This window comes from Hemitrygon akajei, chromosome 3 (assembly GCF_048418815.1).
Source record: "Hemitrygon akajei chromosome 3, sHemAka1.3, whole genome shotgun sequence".
Lineage (NCBI taxonomy): Eukaryota > Metazoa > Chordata > Chondrichthyes > Myliobatiformes > Dasyatidae > Hemitrygon > Hemitrygon akajei.
In genome coordinates this window covers 151,494,451-151,515,026 of record NC_133126.1, presented here as the reverse complement: position 1 = coordinate 151,515,026, position 20,576 = coordinate 151,494,451, and the positions used below count along the sequence as shown (strand labels likewise).

At 39.9% G+C, this 20,576-nt stretch overlaps 1 long non-coding RNA gene across 2 annotated transcripts; it reads right to left on the bottom strand.

Annotated features, from left to right (window-relative positions):
- Window positions 1-652: 652 nt before the first annotated feature.
- On the bottom strand, window positions 653-20,472 carry LOC140725513 (uncharacterized). Of its 2 annotated transcripts, none has more exons than XR_012098367.1 (3): window positions 20,289-20,472; window positions 17,530-17,670; window positions 653-946 (listed from the first exon to the last, which is right to left on the bottom strand). It is a non-coding gene; the product is annotated as an uncharacterized lncRNA (long non-coding RNA). The 2 variants fall into 2 exon arrangements; XR_012098366.1 differs by having other exon boundaries at window positions 20,362-20,472.
- Between the last annotated feature and the right edge of the window lie 104 nt (window positions 20,473-20,576).

Sequence of the window (20,576 nt, the reverse complement as noted above, 5' to 3'; positions counted from 1 at the left end):
TTTTCGTGCTTGGATTGAGATTATCGTGCCTGGGATCTATGGCCTATTAATTTATAGCGCTATTTTTCACCAATATTATATTTTCTTTAATTCACCCTTTCTTGGTTCACAGCATTTCTGGGAAGTTAATTTTGGCCATTTCTGTGAAGTCAAGACCAAAGAATTTGTTCAATTGCTCTGCTGAGTTTTAAACTACTCCCAATCCTCGGACATGATACGTTTTGATCCAACACTGTTCTTAACATATTTTGTTCAGCATAGTTGGGTAATTCTTCTTTCTGGGTTTATGCACAAGGAAGGACTGTATGATTGTTGTACTTCGTTACATGTTAGCTATTGCCTATGCACCATCATGCCTTTTCGTGAAGTTCCCCAATCTATAATAGCCAACTCATTCTTACACATTAAAGTTTTGTTTATTTAGACTTGAGGTCCTAGTTTTGGGTTTCAGTACTTCACCTTCTTAATGAAGAATTCTACTATGTAATGATCTTCAGGACTTTGAGCAATACAATTATTAAAAGATGGCATTTCCTAGCATAGTAGCCAATCTAGAATGGCCTATTCCACAAGTGGTTTTTCAATGTACAGGTCTAAACAAAATACACCAAACATATTCAAAGTTCAAAGTACATTTATTATCAAAGTACCTATACTATATACAATTTACAGGCAGCTGCCAAAAACAAAGAAATCCAAAAGAAACCATGAAAAAAAGACCATCAAACACCCAATGTGCACTGGGAGGGAAAAAAACAAATTGTGCAAACAATAAAAGTGCAAATAACATTTAGAACTGAAGTTCATGAAAGAGAGTCCACAGTCACAAAGCCAGTCATAGCCGTTCCAGGAGCCCGTTAGTTGCAGGCCATAGCTTCAGTTCAATGCAGAGACGAGGACCCTCCTGTAGGAACCGTACCGCAGGCATGTCTAATGGCATTTTAATCTAAGTAAGGAGGTGGGAGGAGTGAGAGTAGGCCCAGTTAGAGAGGTCAAGTTCAAGTTCAAGTTCAGCTTTATTGTTATTTAACCAAACACATGTATACCGCCAAACAAAACAAAGATCCCCTGGAGCAGGGTACACATACAGTACATATCACTCACACATGTATACATAAGTCAGTAATATTTCCACAAAATTTTTCATTTCTATCCAAAATATCTCTAAAAAAAGCAATAAAGTAATGTTGAAAAGTGATTGGTACAACCACATTGTACCAGGAAGGTACAGAGTGTACAAAACCCAGGCCCTAGGTAAAACAAAAATATAGATCAATGAGTGTTCAGTGCAAAAATTTGAAGTACAATGGAATTGTAACTAAATGCATGAACATTCAAGATAACAGGACAAATAAATGTGAACAAATATAATTGTCATTATGGAGATATGGTTGAAGGGTGTCTAAGGCCACGTGCTGAATATCCAATTACATTCAATATCTTATATATTAACAATAGTGATAATATGGATGATGGTATCAAGCAGGAAATTAGAGAGCCACAAATCTACCATACATAGAAAATACATTACAGATTATTGAACATTTTCACTATTTTCTGGGTTAGAAAGTCTCTTCTGGTTGATTATTTAATTTTTTGGGGGGACTATCAGACATTGTTGATCCTTAGATACCCCATGCCTGCATTATATATATTAAAAAAATCATCCATTCAGTCACTGCCTTAGGTTTTCTTTTCCAGAGAAATGTTTCCTAACAATACAACATACTATTCTGATGTCCTTCTTGTAAATCTTTTGTTTATACTTCATGTGTCTAAATTATTTTCATAATTTAGTAATCAGAACGGTACATTGCAATGCAAGTAGAATCTAACACAGATTCAATCCACCATCTTCTATTTGTTACCCTAGAAATAAATCTGACAACTTGTTTTGTTTTCGTATTTAGCCTTATTAACAGGCATCACTCATTTAGTGTTGGAGAAGTTGTACTCTGAAATAGGCCTGCGGTGTAATTTCTTGCTGCCCCCTTTATGGTGTTTATCTATCCATTCCATTGTCATCTGCAGATTTGGAAAGCCAAAGGTGGCTTGCTTAGCAAAGCAGTGCAAAAGTTACAGGGGCATTTCAAGTTGTCAAAACAAAAACTTATTAATAAAATTGAGAATAACATCAGTTTGAGGCCCGATCTGCACATCATCCATTTGGGGCTTTGTTTTCCAGCTTGTTCATTTACCCTGCCCTCAAGGTTCTGCCATTCAGTGTTGCCCCCTCTGCATGGTCTGACTGTATTGATTAATCTGAAAAGTGACACCATATTGTAGTAACACACACAAAATGCGGGTGGAACGCAGCAGGCCAGGCAGCATCTATAGGAAGAAGTACCTTCGAAGTTTCGGGCTGAGACTCTTCGTCAGAGTCCTGACAAAATGGTCTTGGCCCAAAACATCAACTGTACTTCTTCCTATAGATGCTGCCTGGCCTGCTGCATTCCACCAGCATTTTGTGTATGTTGCTTGAACTTCCAGCATCTGCAGATTTCCTCATGTTACCATATTGTAGTGATTTTTAAAATCTAAGCTGAGTGGGGTAAATAGGGATAAGAGATTTGTATACACAGTCACAGTCCAGGTGGATGAAAGAGACCTATTTCCAACTGTCCATTTTATATAATGTAACCATGTATTTTCACACACTTCAAACATCAAGGTGAAGTACCTAATAAGACAAAAGCAATATAATTCTAAACACAACTTGGAACTCACTTAAGAGTCAGAGAGACATAGAGCACTACAGCACAGAAATAGGCCCTTTGGCCCATCTAGCACATGCCAACTTACTTTTTGCCTCATCTCATCGATCCGCACTCACTCTCATCCATGTACCTGTCCAGATTTCACTTGTGTTACAATTGAACCCGCATCCACCATTTCAATTGGCAGCTTGCTTCACACTCGCACCATCCTCTCAGTTCCCCTTATATATTTCACCTTGCACCCTAAACCTATGGCTTCATTCAACCTCGTAGGAAAAATGCCTGCATGTATTTACCCAATCTATACTCTTCATAATTTCGTATACCTTTGCAAGATCTTCCCTCACTCTCCTTCAGTTCAGGGAATAAAATCCTAACCCACTCAATCTTTCACTATAACTCAGGTCCTTAAGTCCTGGCAACATCCTTGTACAATTTCTCTGCACGCTTTCAAGGTGTCTTTCCTGTAGGTAGGTGACCAGAACTGTACACAATACTCCAAATTCAGTCTCACCAATGTCTTATATTTACAGGAAATTATGCAGCTGAATTCCCAGATCCCTTTGTTCTACCACACCCTCAGTGCCGTATTATTCACTGTGCAAGTCCTAACCTGATTTGTCCTGCCAAAGTGCATCACCTCACACTTGTCTGCATTAAATTTCATCTGCCTTTTTGCAGCCCATTTTCCCAGTTGGTCCAGATCACACTGTAAGCTTTGGTAGCCTTCTTTATTGTCCACTATTTCTCCAATCTTGGTATCATCCACAAATCTGCTGATCCATTTTACCACATTATCACCTAAATTATTAATAAAGATGATAAACAACAATGGACCCAGCACCAATTCCTGTGGCACACCATGAGTCACAGACCTCAAGTCAAAATGGCAACCATCTACTACCATTATCTGGAGTCTCTCGCTAAGCCAAAGCTGAATCTAACTTACTACTTCAACCTGAATGCCAACCAACTTAACTTTCTAGACCAGCCTTCCATGTGGGACTTCGGCAAGGAGCTTGCCAAAGTCCATGTAGATAACATCCATTGCCCTTTGTAACCTCTTCAAAAAACTGTGAGATTGGTTAGGCATCACCTACCACACATAAAGCCATGTTGACTACCCCAAATCAGGTCCTGTTTAGCCAAATACTTATGTATCCTGTGCCTTAGAATACCTTCCAATAATTTACCCACAATCTCAAGATAGTATATCATAACATACAGTAGATGTACATTGCAAATAAATTTACTTTGAACTTTGAAGTGTGACTAACGTCAGGCTCACCTGCCTATAATTTCCCGGCTTATTCTTAAAGGCTTTCTTAAACAACGGAACAATATTTGCTATCCTCCAGTACTCTGGCACCTCAGCTGTCTAAGGACGTTCTAAATTTCTCTCAGGGTTCCTGCAATTTCTGCACTTGCATAATAAAAAAACAATTATGTACCTTTTAAAGCTATCATACTGGCATAACACTGGCAACTTCAGTTATAATGTTGCCAACTTTGTGTGCATGATCATTTGCTCCTGGACAGGAAACTCCCATTGGAGGCATATCCTGAGTCGTATGGCCTATTTCAAACTAACTGATTTAATCATAGTGCATAAATACATTGGCCAGTAACTAGATAATTTCTGATAAATGCCCTTTCTTAGGAACATGCTGCAGTATAAAAAGGAACTAGATTTTATTTATTTTGTGGTAATGAATTTTTGATTCAAACTGATCCCTTGATAATGTAGCATTAAAGCCTGATTTTATTGGTACACAAAATAGCTTGTAGAATGTTTAGTCCAGGTATTTGAAAGTTAATCAGTAGAGATAGTTCCATTTGTACTACAGTATAAAGATAAAAACATGCCATTTGGATGACATCAAACACTGCTGATGTCACCTTATTAAAATCTATGTTGCTGGGCAACACCAATGCTTGTTTGTGCTTCCAGAGGGTAACCCAGAAAGTATAAAGCCAAGCTGACATTAAACTCACCAATTTCAAGCAGATTGCACAGTAAACCAAGACAAGCACTGTTAATACTTAGAAGATGACTTAACTTCGGAATCCTTATCAGTGACATTGCATTGGTAATACAGACTGTCTCAGAGGGCTTTGGTCTTTAGCTATTGTGCTTTTCCTACATAGCCTCAGGTGAATCAGATAACAGCAACAAAGGCAGGAAAGGAGCTTCCATAACCAAATGCAACATATAATAACACTGCATGCTCTGTTCAATGCAAGTGAGAGGTCACAGAGTAGTAGGGAACAGCAAAAATCGAATGCATGACTTCAAATTCTGAAAAAGGCCCTGCTGTGGCCTCCACTGCTGTGTGGAGCTGAAATAAGACTATTAGATGGTGTATGTAGCTTTTCAGTGCAACAGTGTCTGTAACAATGCCCAACAGCATATGTGTAGCAGTTGGTTTGTGCATCTGCTTCGGGAAAAGGATGTGGCCTGCGCATGATAGCATGTTTCAATTGTCTCTGTAAATGACCCAATGTGGTTAGTTCAAGCACATGGTCGCACTATCCTGTCTAGATCGGACTGTAAGCAGCCTAGCCCTGAAGCAACCATTGTTCCTGCAGAAGGCTGAGGAATGAGGTTGCCCATAAATTGGGCTATTTTCAATGCACATAGGCTAATGAACTTTTATGGGAACCACAGATCTGAGCAATAGTGGTTGTGAGCATTGATCTTTTCAACCATTTCTACACAAAAATGTAATGCACACCAATACTTTTTCACTAAAATCTCCCCTACCAATCTACATAGAGCACTGTCACAGGAAAGCAGCAGCCATCGTCAAGTTCCCCCACCGTCCAGACTGTGCTCTCTTCTCAATACTGTAATCAGGAAGAAAGTTCAGGAGCCTCAGGAACCGTACCACCAGGCTCAGAAACAGTTATTACCCCTCAGTCATCGGGCTCTTAGAGGAGATAACCACTCAACTTTAGTCACCCATTAATGAACTGGACTCACTTTCAAGGACTCTTCATCTCATGTTCTCGATATTTATTACCTATTTATTATTATTATTTCTGTTTTTTCTTTCTTTTGTAGTTGCACTTCTTGGTTTTTTTTTCTTTGTATATTGGTTGTCGTCTATCCTGTTGAATGTTGTCTTTCATTGATACTATTGTGTATCTTGTATTTACTGTGAATGCCCACAACAAAATGAATCTGAGGATTGTATATGGTAACTTATGTACTTTGATAGTAAATTTACTTTGAACTTTTCTATTTTGGTCACAAACTACAAATTCACTGAATTGTGCATTATTAGAAAATATATTCATTTGTTCTCAAACTATTATTCCTCCCATGTCAAGGTCCAGGTGTTGGAAGTAAAAGATAGATTTCTTCAGTTACAGGTCCAAGATGCAGGCCATTAATTCCGCATGCCTCGTTTGCCAGTTGTCTGCTCATGCTGTACGTGCAATCTGTGGGGAATCCATCAAAGCTGCTGTCTGAATAGGCAGCTCATTGGAATTTTCTTCTTCTGGTTCAAGGCTTGGATTGCCAACTTGTAAAGTTCTCACAGACCAGAACAAAATGATTAACCACATGGAGTGAACATTTCAGTTTGCCACCCATGCGATACAGGCAACAATGTCTCCCACCCAACACTCCCATCAACCTTCTGAAAAGGCGTGCTGGTGGAAAACTCTCAACTTCATGGACAAGCCCAGGGAGAGAACTTTGTCACCTTCATGGAGATGGCAACAGTGACCTGGTAAATTCTGACCCTATTTGTGCTCTGGATAACAGACAGACAGACATACCTTATTGATCCCGAGGGGAAATTGGGTTTCGTTACAGCCGCACCAACCGAGAATAGTGAAGAAATATAGCAATATAAAACCATAAATAATTAAATAATAATAAGTTAATCGTGCCAAGTGGAAATAAGTCCAGGACCAGCCTATTGGCTCAGGGTGTCTGACACTCCAAGGGAGGATTTGTAAAGTTTGATGGCCACAGGCAGGAATGGCTTCCCATGACGCTCAGTGTTACATCTCGGTGGAACGAGTCTCTGGCTGAATGTACTCCTGTGCCTAACCAGTACATTATGGAGTGGATGGGAGTTATTGTCCAAGATGGCATGCAACTTGGACAGCATCCTCTTTTCAGACACCACCGTCAGAGAGTCCAGTTCCACCCCCACAACATCACTGGCCTTACGAATGAGTTTGTTGATTCTGTGGTGTCTGCTACCCTCAGCCTGCTGCCCCAGCACACAACAGCAAACATGAGAGCACTGGCCACCACAGCCTCGTAGAACATCCTCAGCATCTTCCGGCAGATGTTAGAGGACCTCAGTCTCCTCAGGAAATAGAGATGGCTCTGACCCTTCTTGTAGATAGCCTCAGTGTTCTTTGACCAGTCCAGTTTATTGTCAATTCGTATCCCCAGGTATTTGTAATCCTCCACCATGTCCACACTGACCCCTTATATGGTCTGCTTAGGAGATTCCTGAAGTATATATCTTCAAGATATATATATAAAACCTGTTTTTTTTTAATAAAGCCTATGATCATGCATGCTTCTTTAACTACATAAACAATCTGCCCCATCAATTTCCCTCCAATGAATTATGCACACATATCCTCACCTCTTGCTGTTCCTTTAACGTACATTGACTGCGCTCCAGTTTTTATTGCTTTTTCCTGTTTTTCCTACTAAACTGCAACACATTGCACTTTTCTGCAATAAGTTTCATCTGCCGTGTGAACATGAAATTCTCAGGCCTCTCTATCTCCTCCTGAATCCTTAAGTATTCTATTCACAGATCACTTCTCTTCCAAGCTTTGTGTTAGCTGAAAATTCAGAGTTGTATTCTGCCTTACCAGGTCTAATTAAGACAAACGGCAGCTTGGCTGACACTAGCAACCGGGAGCAACGTGCAAACAATAAACCATTAGAGGAACTCAGCATCAGCAGCAATGGACGCAAATGGATAGTCAATGTTTTGGGTCGAGGCCCTGCATTAGGACTCAGTCCACCAGCAATTTGTTTACTGGTCCAGGTTCCAGCATCTTTGCATTATTGCATCCATGCAGTCTTTTGTGACTCTAGGAGCTATATGTCATCCTGAAGGCAGCGTCCAGGTGGAGAAAAGACATATGTCTTCAAGGCATGTATACTTTACCTCAGCCACCATGCCAATTAACAAGTTCCCATCTACAGTAATCTCATTTTGCAATACTTCCTGATGGTTTAAGTGCTCATTCAGATATTTCTTACATGGTGTGAGATTCTTTGCCTCCTCTGCTCTCTCAAGAATGCAGTTCAGGTTCCAACCACTCTGGGTCAAAAAAAACCTTTAGAGCCCCTCTAAATCTTCTACTCCCATCTTATGCCTTAAGCCTTTGCTCTCTGCTCTTAGACACCATATGGAGAGGTTCTTTTACTGTCTATTCTCTCTATACACCTCATATTTTATTACATTAGACACCTCTGCTCCAAATAAAACAAACCCACCCTTTTCAATTTCTCCTCATAACTGAAACTCTCCAACCCAGGCAACTTCCTGGTGATTCTCCTCAGCACCTCGACAACCTCTGCAGGTTAAAAGTGAGGATCTGAAGGATCCACTTGTAGAGGCCCACAACTTGAAAATGGATGCACACGCTACACTGACTGGCCTCTCAATCACCACAACATACTTCTCCACTTTGCAAAGCTGCAAACAACCGCACACATCTCATGAGATTGCCAGTAGATCACCTGATCCCTTGTGGCTGATGAACCACAGAACAGCTAAAGGTGACAGAAAGTTCACAGCTAAACATGAGTGTAATGCTGCAAAACAATACTTCTTTGTACCCTTTACAAGATGAACAAGGTTGTAATAAGAATGACCCAGGATTCAGCACTTGCAATTAAGCCTGTACTTGTCACTGTTGCATTTCTTGGTCCCTTGAACCTTCAGAGCATCACATGATGAACAATAAAGTGCAAAAAAGCAATAAATAATCAGGGCATGAGCAAGACTACCAAGTACGACAAGAACAGAAAGCAGTTATTGGGGCCTTGTCCTTCTCACTGCCCATTGTGATCGGACTGGAAGCTGGGAAGATATCCCATTGACTGGAACGCAATCACTTCCCCATCTCCACAGATGCCACCAGATCCACTGAGTTCCTTCAACTGTTTGTTTTCTTTTTGCATTGGAAGTGTGTTGTTCTACTCTGGAATAGCGACAGGCTGAGAGAAGGGCCAGCATATCAATGGATGCAATGGCCAGCAGTTCAGCCAACTGTTCACCCAAGATGCAGCTGAATGCACACTGGAACTGACAGTGCGCCAGATGCCACAGCCCAGTGATTGTTGCCAACATTCACAATTCATTCACTGACAGCAACCACTAACCATTTTTCTTCTTGTCATGCAACTTGCATTTGACAAACAAGATGAATGCAGAAATTCACCATTAAAGAAACTCTAATCGTCAGTTTCTGGGGCATTATGTTAGAATTCAAATATAAAAGGAAGCTGCTTAGCATTCCAAATATAGAAGGCAGCATTATGTTCTTGTGTAGATTAGTCCTACAAACTGCTGTGGTGTTTTGACACTTCTGGCTTGTGTGGACTATATGCAGATGTTAATATTTTGCCTGCCAGAAACATACATTTGCAAATGTGTATTTGCTTTGCAGCTGCGTATTGCTGTCTTAATATTACCACTGACAGCTCAATGCAGAAAAAGAACTTGTATAGTATTTCTGCAAGTCTCTTCACATACAGAAATGCTTTTTTCCACAGGATGTTGTATTAAGGACATTTTATTACTTAGCTGGACTTAATCAAGAGGAAAACTTACAGGCTCAGAGAGCAGCAAAATTTTGTCACACCACAAATTTATGACACTTTCTGAAAATATAAGAAGGTAGCAAGGACAGAGTTTCCAGAGGACAAAAATGTAACAGCCTAATGAGCTGTTGCTGGTTGAACAGAAGGAGCAGGAGACCACAATTTTGTAATGAATGGGTAAGAATGAGGCAATAATAGTGGAAATGAATGTCTTCATAATAATTGAGCAAAGGAAAGAAAGCTAATCTTGGGATTGATTAGCATATCAATGGTCTCCCTAAATGCTGACAAAGTTAGAGTAAAACGTCATTGAATGGAGGTCAATCAATTATCTGGGAAGTTAGAAGGCAACAGAAATGTTGAGGGAGAGTACAGATTAAGAGTACAGTATTATACTACATTATCAAACAGGAGCCAGATTTCAGTGACAAACAAAATGTTTGGCCGTGTGTTGGATATAAGCATCTGGAAAGACAGGTGTGGGGCCTCAATATGGACTTAATACCTCAATATGGCCTCAATACAGAGAGGAGGTGCAGTGGCTAATGGACTGGTGCAGAGCCAACAACCTGTCTGTTATTGTGAACAAAAGAGATGGTTGTTGACTTCAGGAGGGCACGGAGCGACCACTCCCCGCTGAACATCGACAGCTCCTCAGTAGAGATCGTAAAGAGCACCAAATTTCTTGGTGTTCACCTGACGGAGAATCTCACCTGGTCCCTCAACACCAGCTCCATAGCAAAGAAAGCCCAGCAGCGTCTCTACTTTCTGCGAAGGCTGAGGAAAGTCCATCTCCCACCCCCCATCCTCATCACATTCTACAGGGGTTGTATTGAGAGCATCCTGAGCAGCTGCATCACTTCCTGGTTCGGAAATTGCACCATCTCGGATCGCAAGACCCTGCAGCGGATAGTGAGGTCAGCTGAGAAGATCATCGGGGTCTCTCTTCCCGCCATCATGGACATTTACACTACACACTGTATCCGCAAAGGAAACAGCGTTATGAAGGACCCCATGCACCCCTCATACAATCTCTTCTCCCTCCTGCCGTCTGGGAAAAGGCTCCAAAGCATTTTGGCTCTCACGACCAGACTATGTAACAGATTCTTCCCCCAAGCTATCAGACTCCTCAATACCCGAAGCCTGGACTGACACCTTACTGCCCTATTGTCCTGTTTATTATTCATTGTAATGCCTGCACTGTTTTGTGCACTTTATGCAGTCCTGTGTAGGTCTGTAGTCTAGTGTAGCTTTCTCCGTGTTGTTTTTTTTACATAGTTCAGTCTAGTTTTTGTACATGGTCCTGAAAAACGTCATCTCATTTTTACTATGTACTGTACCAGCAGTTATGGTTGAAATGACAATAAAAGTGACTCGACTTGACTTGACTTGAATGTGAAATAGGAACTTGAATCATAACATAGAATATTTCTCCACTAAAAGAGGGCATCCAGCTCAGGGCTAACAACCCTGACTGGTCAAACAAAACTGTTACAGAAACAGCAATGAAGAATTCTTTGGCATCTGAGTGCAACAGTATTCCTGAGTCTGCACCCGGAACTTGCATGACTGACAGTAGTGAAAACCGTGAGGAAGCTACTGACATGACGGAGGAAGCTCTGAACACCACCCGTGTTTGAGGACCTTCATTGCTGCCCTAAATGCAAACAGCATAACAGGCAGTAGGTATAAAACAGGACATTTGATAATCTGAAAGAACAATGCATATAGACTTATTTCCTTACATTTCCTCAAATATTTTGTATTTCTTATTTCACATCCATTTTGCAGGCGAATGGGAATGTTCTCCCACAGCTGCTTTCAGCAGAGAATTCCAAATCCCAAAGCATAAAAAATTTGCATTTATGTTCATCACTGTGTTGTGATGTCAGATTTATGCTGTCATCCCTGAGGCACCGATTCCATCAGAATTGCTAATATCTAAACTTGTAGGTTGACATTGACACAGCTAATGTGTGATTCAGATGGGCAAGTAAAGAGTTTCTGGGAAAATTGAAAAGCGGAAGCAAGTGGTGAGGAAGAGAATGAGATGGGAAGAATGATTCCTGGAATAAGGCCAATGTCATGATTTACCATGATATCACTTGGGATGCATGGAATGAGGCAGGTGAAACCACAAGTCCATTCCAGAAGACTCAAACTCAATGGCAATAGAAGGAACAGATGAAAAATAGGGTGGATGGGGATTTCTTACATGGTCTATATTCATTCTGTTCCCTGATGTTTGGGAAGGATTGGTTGTAAGTAATGTATTCAAATAACAAGGAGATGATTAAAGGAGGTGAATATTATTAAAAGGCAGGGATTCTTGTCTTTGAGGTGTAACTCTTATGCAACAACATTTATATTGTATCTTTAATATTGAAAATCACCTTAAGATTGTCAGAGAAGCAAACATGATTCTCAAGTCGAAAACTGAGATATTAGGAAGAAAAACAAGGTTGGATATAAAGAGAATAAATTGGATATAATCAATTGATTGTATAAGGAAGGATTGCAGACTCAGCCAGTTCCATCACAAACAGAACCCTCGCTGACGCTGAGGTCATCTTCGAGAGGCAATGCCTCAAGAAAGCGGCATCCATCATTAAAGATCCTCACCATCCAGGAAATGGACTCTTCTTACTCCTATCTGGGATGAAGTTCAGGAGCCTGGAGCCCTGCACTCCATGATTCAGAAACAGCTTCTTACCCTCTGCTGTCAGATTACTGAATGATCCATGAACACAACCTTGTAATTCAGCTGTTCCATTATTTATTTATTTTTGTGACTCACAATATTCTGCTGCCACAAAACAATAGAATTCATGAAGTATGTCAGTGTTAATAAATCTGATTCAGAGAATCTGACTGATTGACAGCATAGCCATTGAAGAAGGTGAAGCAAAAAGCAACTCAACACAGAGAAAATTGTGAAGGGTGGTTTTATGTTTGAGGATATAACAATAAAGAAAGATGGGATCATGAAACCAATTAAATACATTGATGAGAACTTCATGTTTTAGATGATCAGGAATTGGAAATCAGTTAACATTAATGTGTGTTTATGGAGAGAGATGTCTTGAGGAGAGAGATGTTTAGAGGCAGAGAGCTTTAGGGAGAGAATTTTTGAATGTAAGGCCTTTTAAGTAGTCTGATAAGGTGGACAATTAAGTCCAGTGGTGTGCAAGAGTAAGAATAGAGGATATAACATCACTCTGAACACCAGCACAAAATAGCCTCACACAATTTAAATATTATTTTGCTTTTATAATCTTCATACCAAAATGGATTATGCCACATTTCTATATTATTATGGTCCATTCCACCATAGTTGTGAAAACTCACTTTTCTTGTTTGTGTTCCTTTGCAGACTCTTTGTGTCCTCCTCACAACTTGCTTTCTCTACAACGGATCAGAAATGGAGAAGCTACAAAACCAAGGAAGGTTGTGGAGGCAAAATAGAATGCAGAGAACATTGTCAGAGTGGACCCAGTATATATCAGTAAACAGAGAAAGGTTGTCAAATGAGATCAGTGGCAGTTTAGATATGGACAACAAAGTTGAAGATGGGAGTCCAGCCAAGAGAAAATTGACAATGTAACAAAAGCACAGATGAAAGTTTCAGTAATAGATAAGCTAAGGCAGGGTAATATCGGGTGGTTATGGAGAAAAAAGTAGTGCAATTAAGGATATGTGGACAAGTCCAGCTTTCTACTAAGCACTGTATCAAATTTATGATGGGTTTGGCTCAGCTTCAAACACTCTCCTGGGACAGGAATGGACACTGGGGAGCAATGGTAGGGAGCAAAGGCAACAATTTCAGTTGTACCTATATTTATTCATTGGAACTTTCAGTTTATACACCTAATTCTGCATACTAAAACAAAACACCTTCACAGATATGCAAGAGTTGAGAAATACACATAAGTTTTGTTATTGGTATACAAATGGAACATAATGTAGGGAGTTTGAATGGCACATCAGACAGATTATGCAGGTTCAACTTTTGAGGGTTAAGAGTAAAATAAGCTTGAGCTCATATCAAAACTTTGTAGAGCTCAAACTCTACAAATTTTCATAATAATGAATTTCATATTTTATGTTTTTATTAAAATGCATTTAAGACACTGCATAGAATGTCCAATAAATAATATCATATGCTAGCTCCATCACTGTTTTCTCTTAGTATAAATATGATGAAGTGCTTTGCATGACAGTGCCATAACAATGTCACCCTTTTGCAAAAGCTGTAGAGTATTTCCTTTGCTGCCATACCTTTCTTATGAGCTAAGTAATTGTTCTGTCCACAGAGATCTCCATGTTCGGAAAACTTCTTTTTCATTCATGCTAATTTTTAAGCTAATTTATCTTATCTTGATAGAAAGCTTTCAGGATTTAAGAGATGCAGTTGAATGAACGGGCATGATCAGCATTTACTGGCCTAAGTATTTGCTGCCTGTTAACTTGTTCCTACAACTGAACAGTGTGTTTGTGTTATGACATTGCCTTGGTGCTGAAGTTAAGTTACACCCAATCAATGATGTACCAATGGTGATGTGGAATTTTAATTTTGTTTTCACACATCTGTTGAACTGTTCTTTTTTTTCTCAAGCGATTCAACTCATTTGTTACAGAATTTGGTTTTTAGAACTTTGCAGAATCCTGAGAACTGTCAACGGGGTCTGGCATCAAATATGGTGAGAAAATGGAGCTCCTTTGTTCCAACTACATTTTTGCTTCATCAGCTACCCTATATAACAATCATTATTCTTATTACAAAGTGGCATGGAATGAATACAAATTTAGGGTAAAACATCTTCTTATAATTCCATTTGCCTTGTATATGAAGGTCAAGGTAAAACAATTCATAGCAGCCATGACAATAAGAAATATTTGAAGAATACTGCACAATGATATCAGTTTGGATTTCTATAATAGAAAACTGTATTACCTAATTCATGACAACACAAAACTAATCTATTAAGTGAAACGTGTTTTCTACAGACCTCTTTGAGTCATACTACAAAGTTATACTGACATTATGTATTTATGCTCGTAAGTGCAATATCTATTTGACCGTACAAGCTGGTATACAGCCAGAACTCTGACCATATGAATGATGCAGTATTTGAGCATAACATGAGGAGATGCATACTTTAATGTTTTGAGAGTATGAATAAGGATAGGAGACAATTTCAGATTGCAATTAATTGTACTTGATTTCCTTGGAAAAGCATTTGCTGCTAATTTAGATGTCCACCTGAAACTTTCATTGGGTATCTTCTGAATGTAAAGAGGTAGAATGTCAATTGTAGTATATGATTCAAACTTTTGGGGAAGAGATTGCACTTTACAAGGGTCCTATGTAAAGTATTTAGACAACAGCTGGAAATCATTTTAGTACATTCAGGAGCAGAAGTATTACAGTTGAATGCAATTAAGGACCAAAGCTGAATTCTTCCATGAGAATAATTTTCTTTCATAATACTCCACCTGTTTTTGTTCCAAGACTAACCTCTTAGCCAAGAGCTTATGAAGATTACAAATTAATGAGACTGACAAGAGATAGTAAAACTTTGAATTAGTTCTCCTGATATTGAAATAATGGAATCACAGAGATTTCCAAAACAGGAAGATACAATTTGAAACACAAGAGATTCTGCAGTTGCTGGAAATCCAGAGTAACAGACAAAATGCTCCAGGAACTCAACAGCATTTATGGAGAGAAAAAAACAGTTGATGTTTTGGGCCAAGACCCTTCATCAGGACTGAGAAGGAAGACGGCAGAATAAGATGGTGGGAGAGGGGGAGGGGAAGGAGTACAAGCTAGCCGGTGATAGGTGAAACCAGGTAAGGGAGAAGGTAGATGGGAGGGAGAGAGGGATGAAATGAGAAGCTGGGAGGTGATAGGTGCAAGCGGTAAAGTGTGATAGGAGAGGACAGTGGACCATGGGAGAAAAAGGAGGATGGACACCAGAGGGAGTGATGGGCAGCTGAGGAGAAGAGGTGACAGGAAAACCAAAATGGGTAATGGAAAAAGAGTGAAGGGAAAAGTGGGGAGAAATTACCAAGGGTCAGAGAAATTGATGTTCATCCCGTCAGGTTGGAGGTTACCCAGATTGAATATGAGGTGTTGTTCCTCCAGTCTGAGAGCAAAGGAGGCCATGGACCGACATGTTGGAATAGGAATGGAAAGTCAAATTGAAATGGGTGGCCACAGGGAAGGCCCACCTTTTGTGGAGGATGAAGCAAGGGTGCTTGAAGAAGCAACCTTCCAATCTACATCTGTTCTCATCACTGTGAGCACCAGTTACAGTAGATGAGCCTGACAGATTCACAGGTGAAGCACTGCATCACCTGGAAGGCCCACTCTCCTCTCAAATCAGATTTCTTCTTTTTTAGCCTTTACCTCTTTCACTTATCAACTCCCAGCTTCTTACTTCAATCCCCCTCCCCACCTACTTTCCCCCTCACCTGGTCTTCCGTATTATCTGCCAGCGTGTACTTCTTCCCTCCCCCCACCTTCTTATTCTGGCTTCTGCCCCTTTTCTTTACAATCCTGATGAAGGGTCCTAACCCTAAACATTGTTGGATACAATCTGAATTATTGTACATCTGCCAGCTCCCCACCAAGAACAGTTCTCAGCCTCTTTCCCATAATCACTCCATTTACAGTGTTAAGAGATGTTCAGACATTTGTAGATGCCACTTACTAACTTATTGATCATGGAAATAATTATACAATATTCACCCCATTAAATCCAACAGAAAGTGAACACCTCAATTAGCTCTCTTAGCTTTTAGTGCCCTAATCTAAAGTGTGTCAAGATTTTTAACTTTTTCTCTGCCAAAACCTTTCATTCCTGTAATAATTACAAATAATTTCTCTTCTTTGCTTTTTGTCAATGAACCTTACTTTTGGACGATTATTGAAAAACTTGGAACTTTTTTTTAATACAGTATATAAAATGTTTATTTCCACTTTATAAGCATTCTGTTCATGAATAAATTTTATCCTCTGCTCCTTGCTTTCTGTTCAAAAGGAACATCCTTCTACTCTGTGGCAGTGCCCTCTGGTCCTAGACTCTCCCACTATCGGAAGGTTTTCAATATTCAATAGGTTTCAATGAGATCCTGCTCATTCTTCTAAACTCCAACAAGTGCAAGCTCAGAGCCATCCAATGCTCCTCATCCCTGGGGTAATTCTCGTAAACCTCCTTTGGATTCTCTCCAATGACAGCACATCCTTCTTTAGATATGGGGTCCAAAACTGATCACAATACTCTAAATGCAATCTGAACAATGCCTTATAATGCCTCTGAATTACATCCTTGCTTTTATATTCGAATCCTCTGGAAATAAATGCTGATGTTGCATTTGCCTTCCTTACTACTGACTCAACCTGCAAGTTAATCTTTGTGGAATCCTGCACTATGAGTCTTAATATCTTTGCACCTCTGATTCATGAGTTCAGTCTCTGTTTAAAAAAATAGTCTACACCTTCATTCCTTCTACTGAAGTGCAAGTTCCTACTTCCCTACACTATATTCCACCTGCCACTTCTTTGCCTATTCTCCCAACATAGTCCTTCTGCAAATTCCCTGCTTCCTCAACATTACCTGTCCTTCCACCTTCCTTTCTATCATCTACAAACAACTTACCATCTGCCATTCAACAGGAACATGGTGATTTTCTACCTCAGCACCATTTTCTGCATTATTTTCATTCCCCTCACAGCACAACTCATTGGTTCTTTGCTTTGAATGGAATCATTGTCTTCACAGCCCTCTGGAATTGAGAATCCCAAAGATTCACCTCCGCCTGAGTTAAAACATTTATCCGCATTTCAGTTCTAATTTTTTTAACTTTGAGACTGTGACCCAGAGTTCCAAACAAAGCCATCAATTTGTCATCCAGATCATGAACCTATAATGTGGAAAACAGCAGACTCAACACCAAACCCTGCAATAGTCCAAGTCACTAGCAGCCAACCTGAAAAGGCCCCTTTATTTCCATTCTTTGCCTTCTGCCATCAGCCATTCTGCTGTCCAAACTACGGTAGTATCTTTTCTGTGATACCAGGGTTCTTTTCTTGTTTAGCAGCCTCATGTGTGGCACCTTGTCAAAGGCCTTCTGAAAATCCAAGCAAATTTCTAAAGTAAGTACATGTTCGACACAGCATCGTGGACAAAAGGGTCTGTATTGTGCTGTAGGTTTTTCTATGTTTCAAGCAACATCCACTGGCGCTCCTTTGTCTATCCTGCCTGTTATGTCCTCAAAGAATTCCAACTAATTTGTCAGGCAAGATTTCCCCTTAAAAATTCTGCTGACTTTGCCTATTTTATCATTTATTTACTTACTGAGATACGGTGCAGAATAGGCCCTTCCAGCCCTTTGAGCCATGCCACCCAGCAACCCGATTTAACCTTAGCATAATCAAGGGACAATTTACAATGACCAATTAACATCCTATCTGTTACGTCTTTGGGCTGTAGGAGGAAACTGGAGTACCCAGAGAAAACCCATGCATTCAACAGGGAGAATAGTCCAGGCTCCTTACAAATGACGTCGGAAATTAACTTCGAACTCCAATACTTTGAGCTGTAATAGAGACGCGCTAACCTCTTTGCTACCGTGCCACTCCTCATGTGCCTCCGAGTACCCTGAAACCTAATCCTTAATATGGACGTAAACATCTTATCTAGCATTAAAGTCAAGCTAACTGGCCTATAATTTCATGTCTTTTCTCTCCCTCCCTTCCTAAAGAGTGGAGTGACATTTGTGATCTTCCAATCCTCCAGAACCATTCCAGAATCTAGTGATTCTTGAAAGATCACTACTAATGCTTCCACAATCTCTTCAGCTAACTTTTTCAAAACCCTGGTTTGTAGTCCATTTGGTCCAGGTGACTTATCTAACTTCAGATTTTTCAATTTCCCAAGCACTTTTTAAATAATAGTGACTATAGTAATTTCTGCCTCCTTATGGCTGATAATGGCTGATTTTCTACCTCAACACAATTTTCTACATAATTTACATATCCCTCACAGCAGAAATCTTTGGATCTCTGTTTTAAATGGAATCAATGACTTCACAGCCATCTGGACTTGAGAATTCCATAGATCCTCCATCTGAGTTACAACATTTCTCCTCATTTCAGTAGTAAATGACTTCCTCTTTATTTTAAGACTCCGATCAGAGTTCCAAACTTCTCACTCAGGCAAACATCAATCCCATAACAACCATGTAAACTATTTTGTACATTAGACGTCAAGACCTTGAAGACAATATCACCGATGCACTTGCACAGCTATCCTCTCATTTGTTTAAACTCTGATGAATATTGGTTTAATATACTCATTATCTCCTCATATGATGGATGCACCATCTCAAGAAACTGTCTGATGAATCTTAAATCTGGAAAAATATGTCCTTTTTGGTAAGGATACAATAATCCTCCAGTCTCACCAATACACTATACAACTGTTATAAAACAACACACGTATTGAAGTCATTTTCCAATAAAGGGCAACATACCACTTGGTTTCCAAACTGACTACTGCAAAGACACTTAGGTCCATCTAAACATGAACATTTGCCAACACAGACTTTTCTTCAAAAGTTGATACCCTCTCAGTTTTCCAAGTTGCACTTCATCTGTCATACTGTTATCCACTCACTTATTTATATTCTCTTCGTGTCTTTTCATCCTCATCACTCCTCACTCACGTTCACACTTAGTTTTGTACTATGTGCTAATTTGGAATGTTCCTCTCAATAAAATATTAAGCCCTAGGATTGGGCTGTTTGCATACTTGACAGAGCTTCGAGCGCCACAACAAATATCTTGGGTAGTTACATTATAATTTAATGCACAGCCTCAGAGTGCATCAGGACACTTACATCAGGATTGGATTATTATCACATTGCCATTCTGGAAACATAAATTTTGCAAGTTGGTTGCCTCATTTCCCTCATAATAAGAGTGGCTATAATTCAAAAGTATTTCACTGGCTCAAAAGTGCTGTGAAATATAGGGGGTGTTCATGAATGGAGTCACATAAATACAAAATATGTAAACAAGGTTGAAAGAGTACAGAGAAAATTTATAAGAATGTTGCTGGGTCTGGAGGACCTGAGTTATAAGGAAAGATTGAATCAGGACTAGAGGAGATTTGATAGAGGTATACAAAATAATGAGGGGTATAGATAGGGTAAATGCAAGTAGGCTTTTTCCATTGCGGTTAGAAGGGGCTACGACTAGAGGTCATGGGTTAATAGTGAAAGGTGAGAAGTTTCACGGGAACATGAAGGGTAACTTCTTCACTCAGATGGTCGTGAGAGCGTGGAATGAACTGATAGCACAAGAGGTGCATGCATTTGATTTCAACGTTTAAGAGAAGTTTGAATAGATACATGGATAGTAGGGTATGGTCCCGGTGCAGGTCGATGGGAGTAGGCAGTTTAAATGGTTTCGCCATGGACTAGATGGGCCAAAGGGCCTGTTTCAGCGTTGTACTTCTCCGACTCCATGCATTTGTCGACCTTGAAGGCAACAACACTGACGCACTTCTCCGTCTAACCGCTGCTTGTCCCTGCCTCGGTGCCCGGTAGCAATGGCAAACACAACACAAACTGACGGGTTATTTCAAAAAGCCCAGTTCTTGTCGCGCGGTACCAATATTATTTACATAACACATGACACATGGAGAAACATATTTTAATATAAAAAGACATGCTGATTTATTTACCTCCGACCTACAGATGATAGTAGTTGCGGTGTGGGGGATATTAAAAGTTTCCTGTCACATAAACATGACTCACCAAAGTACTGAGGCAGATTGGCAAACAAACCCAACTTCCGACACTTTCACACCCGAGCTACTGTGGATGAAGCCATCTTCGGTAAACAGTGGTAACATTTTATGATTTCTGTAAAACCACTATTGTAAAAACGAGAACAAACTATTTTTATTGAGTCGGCTCTTTTATACCCCTTTATCTGCTTCAATTTCTTCCGAGACGCGTGAAGAAGAACC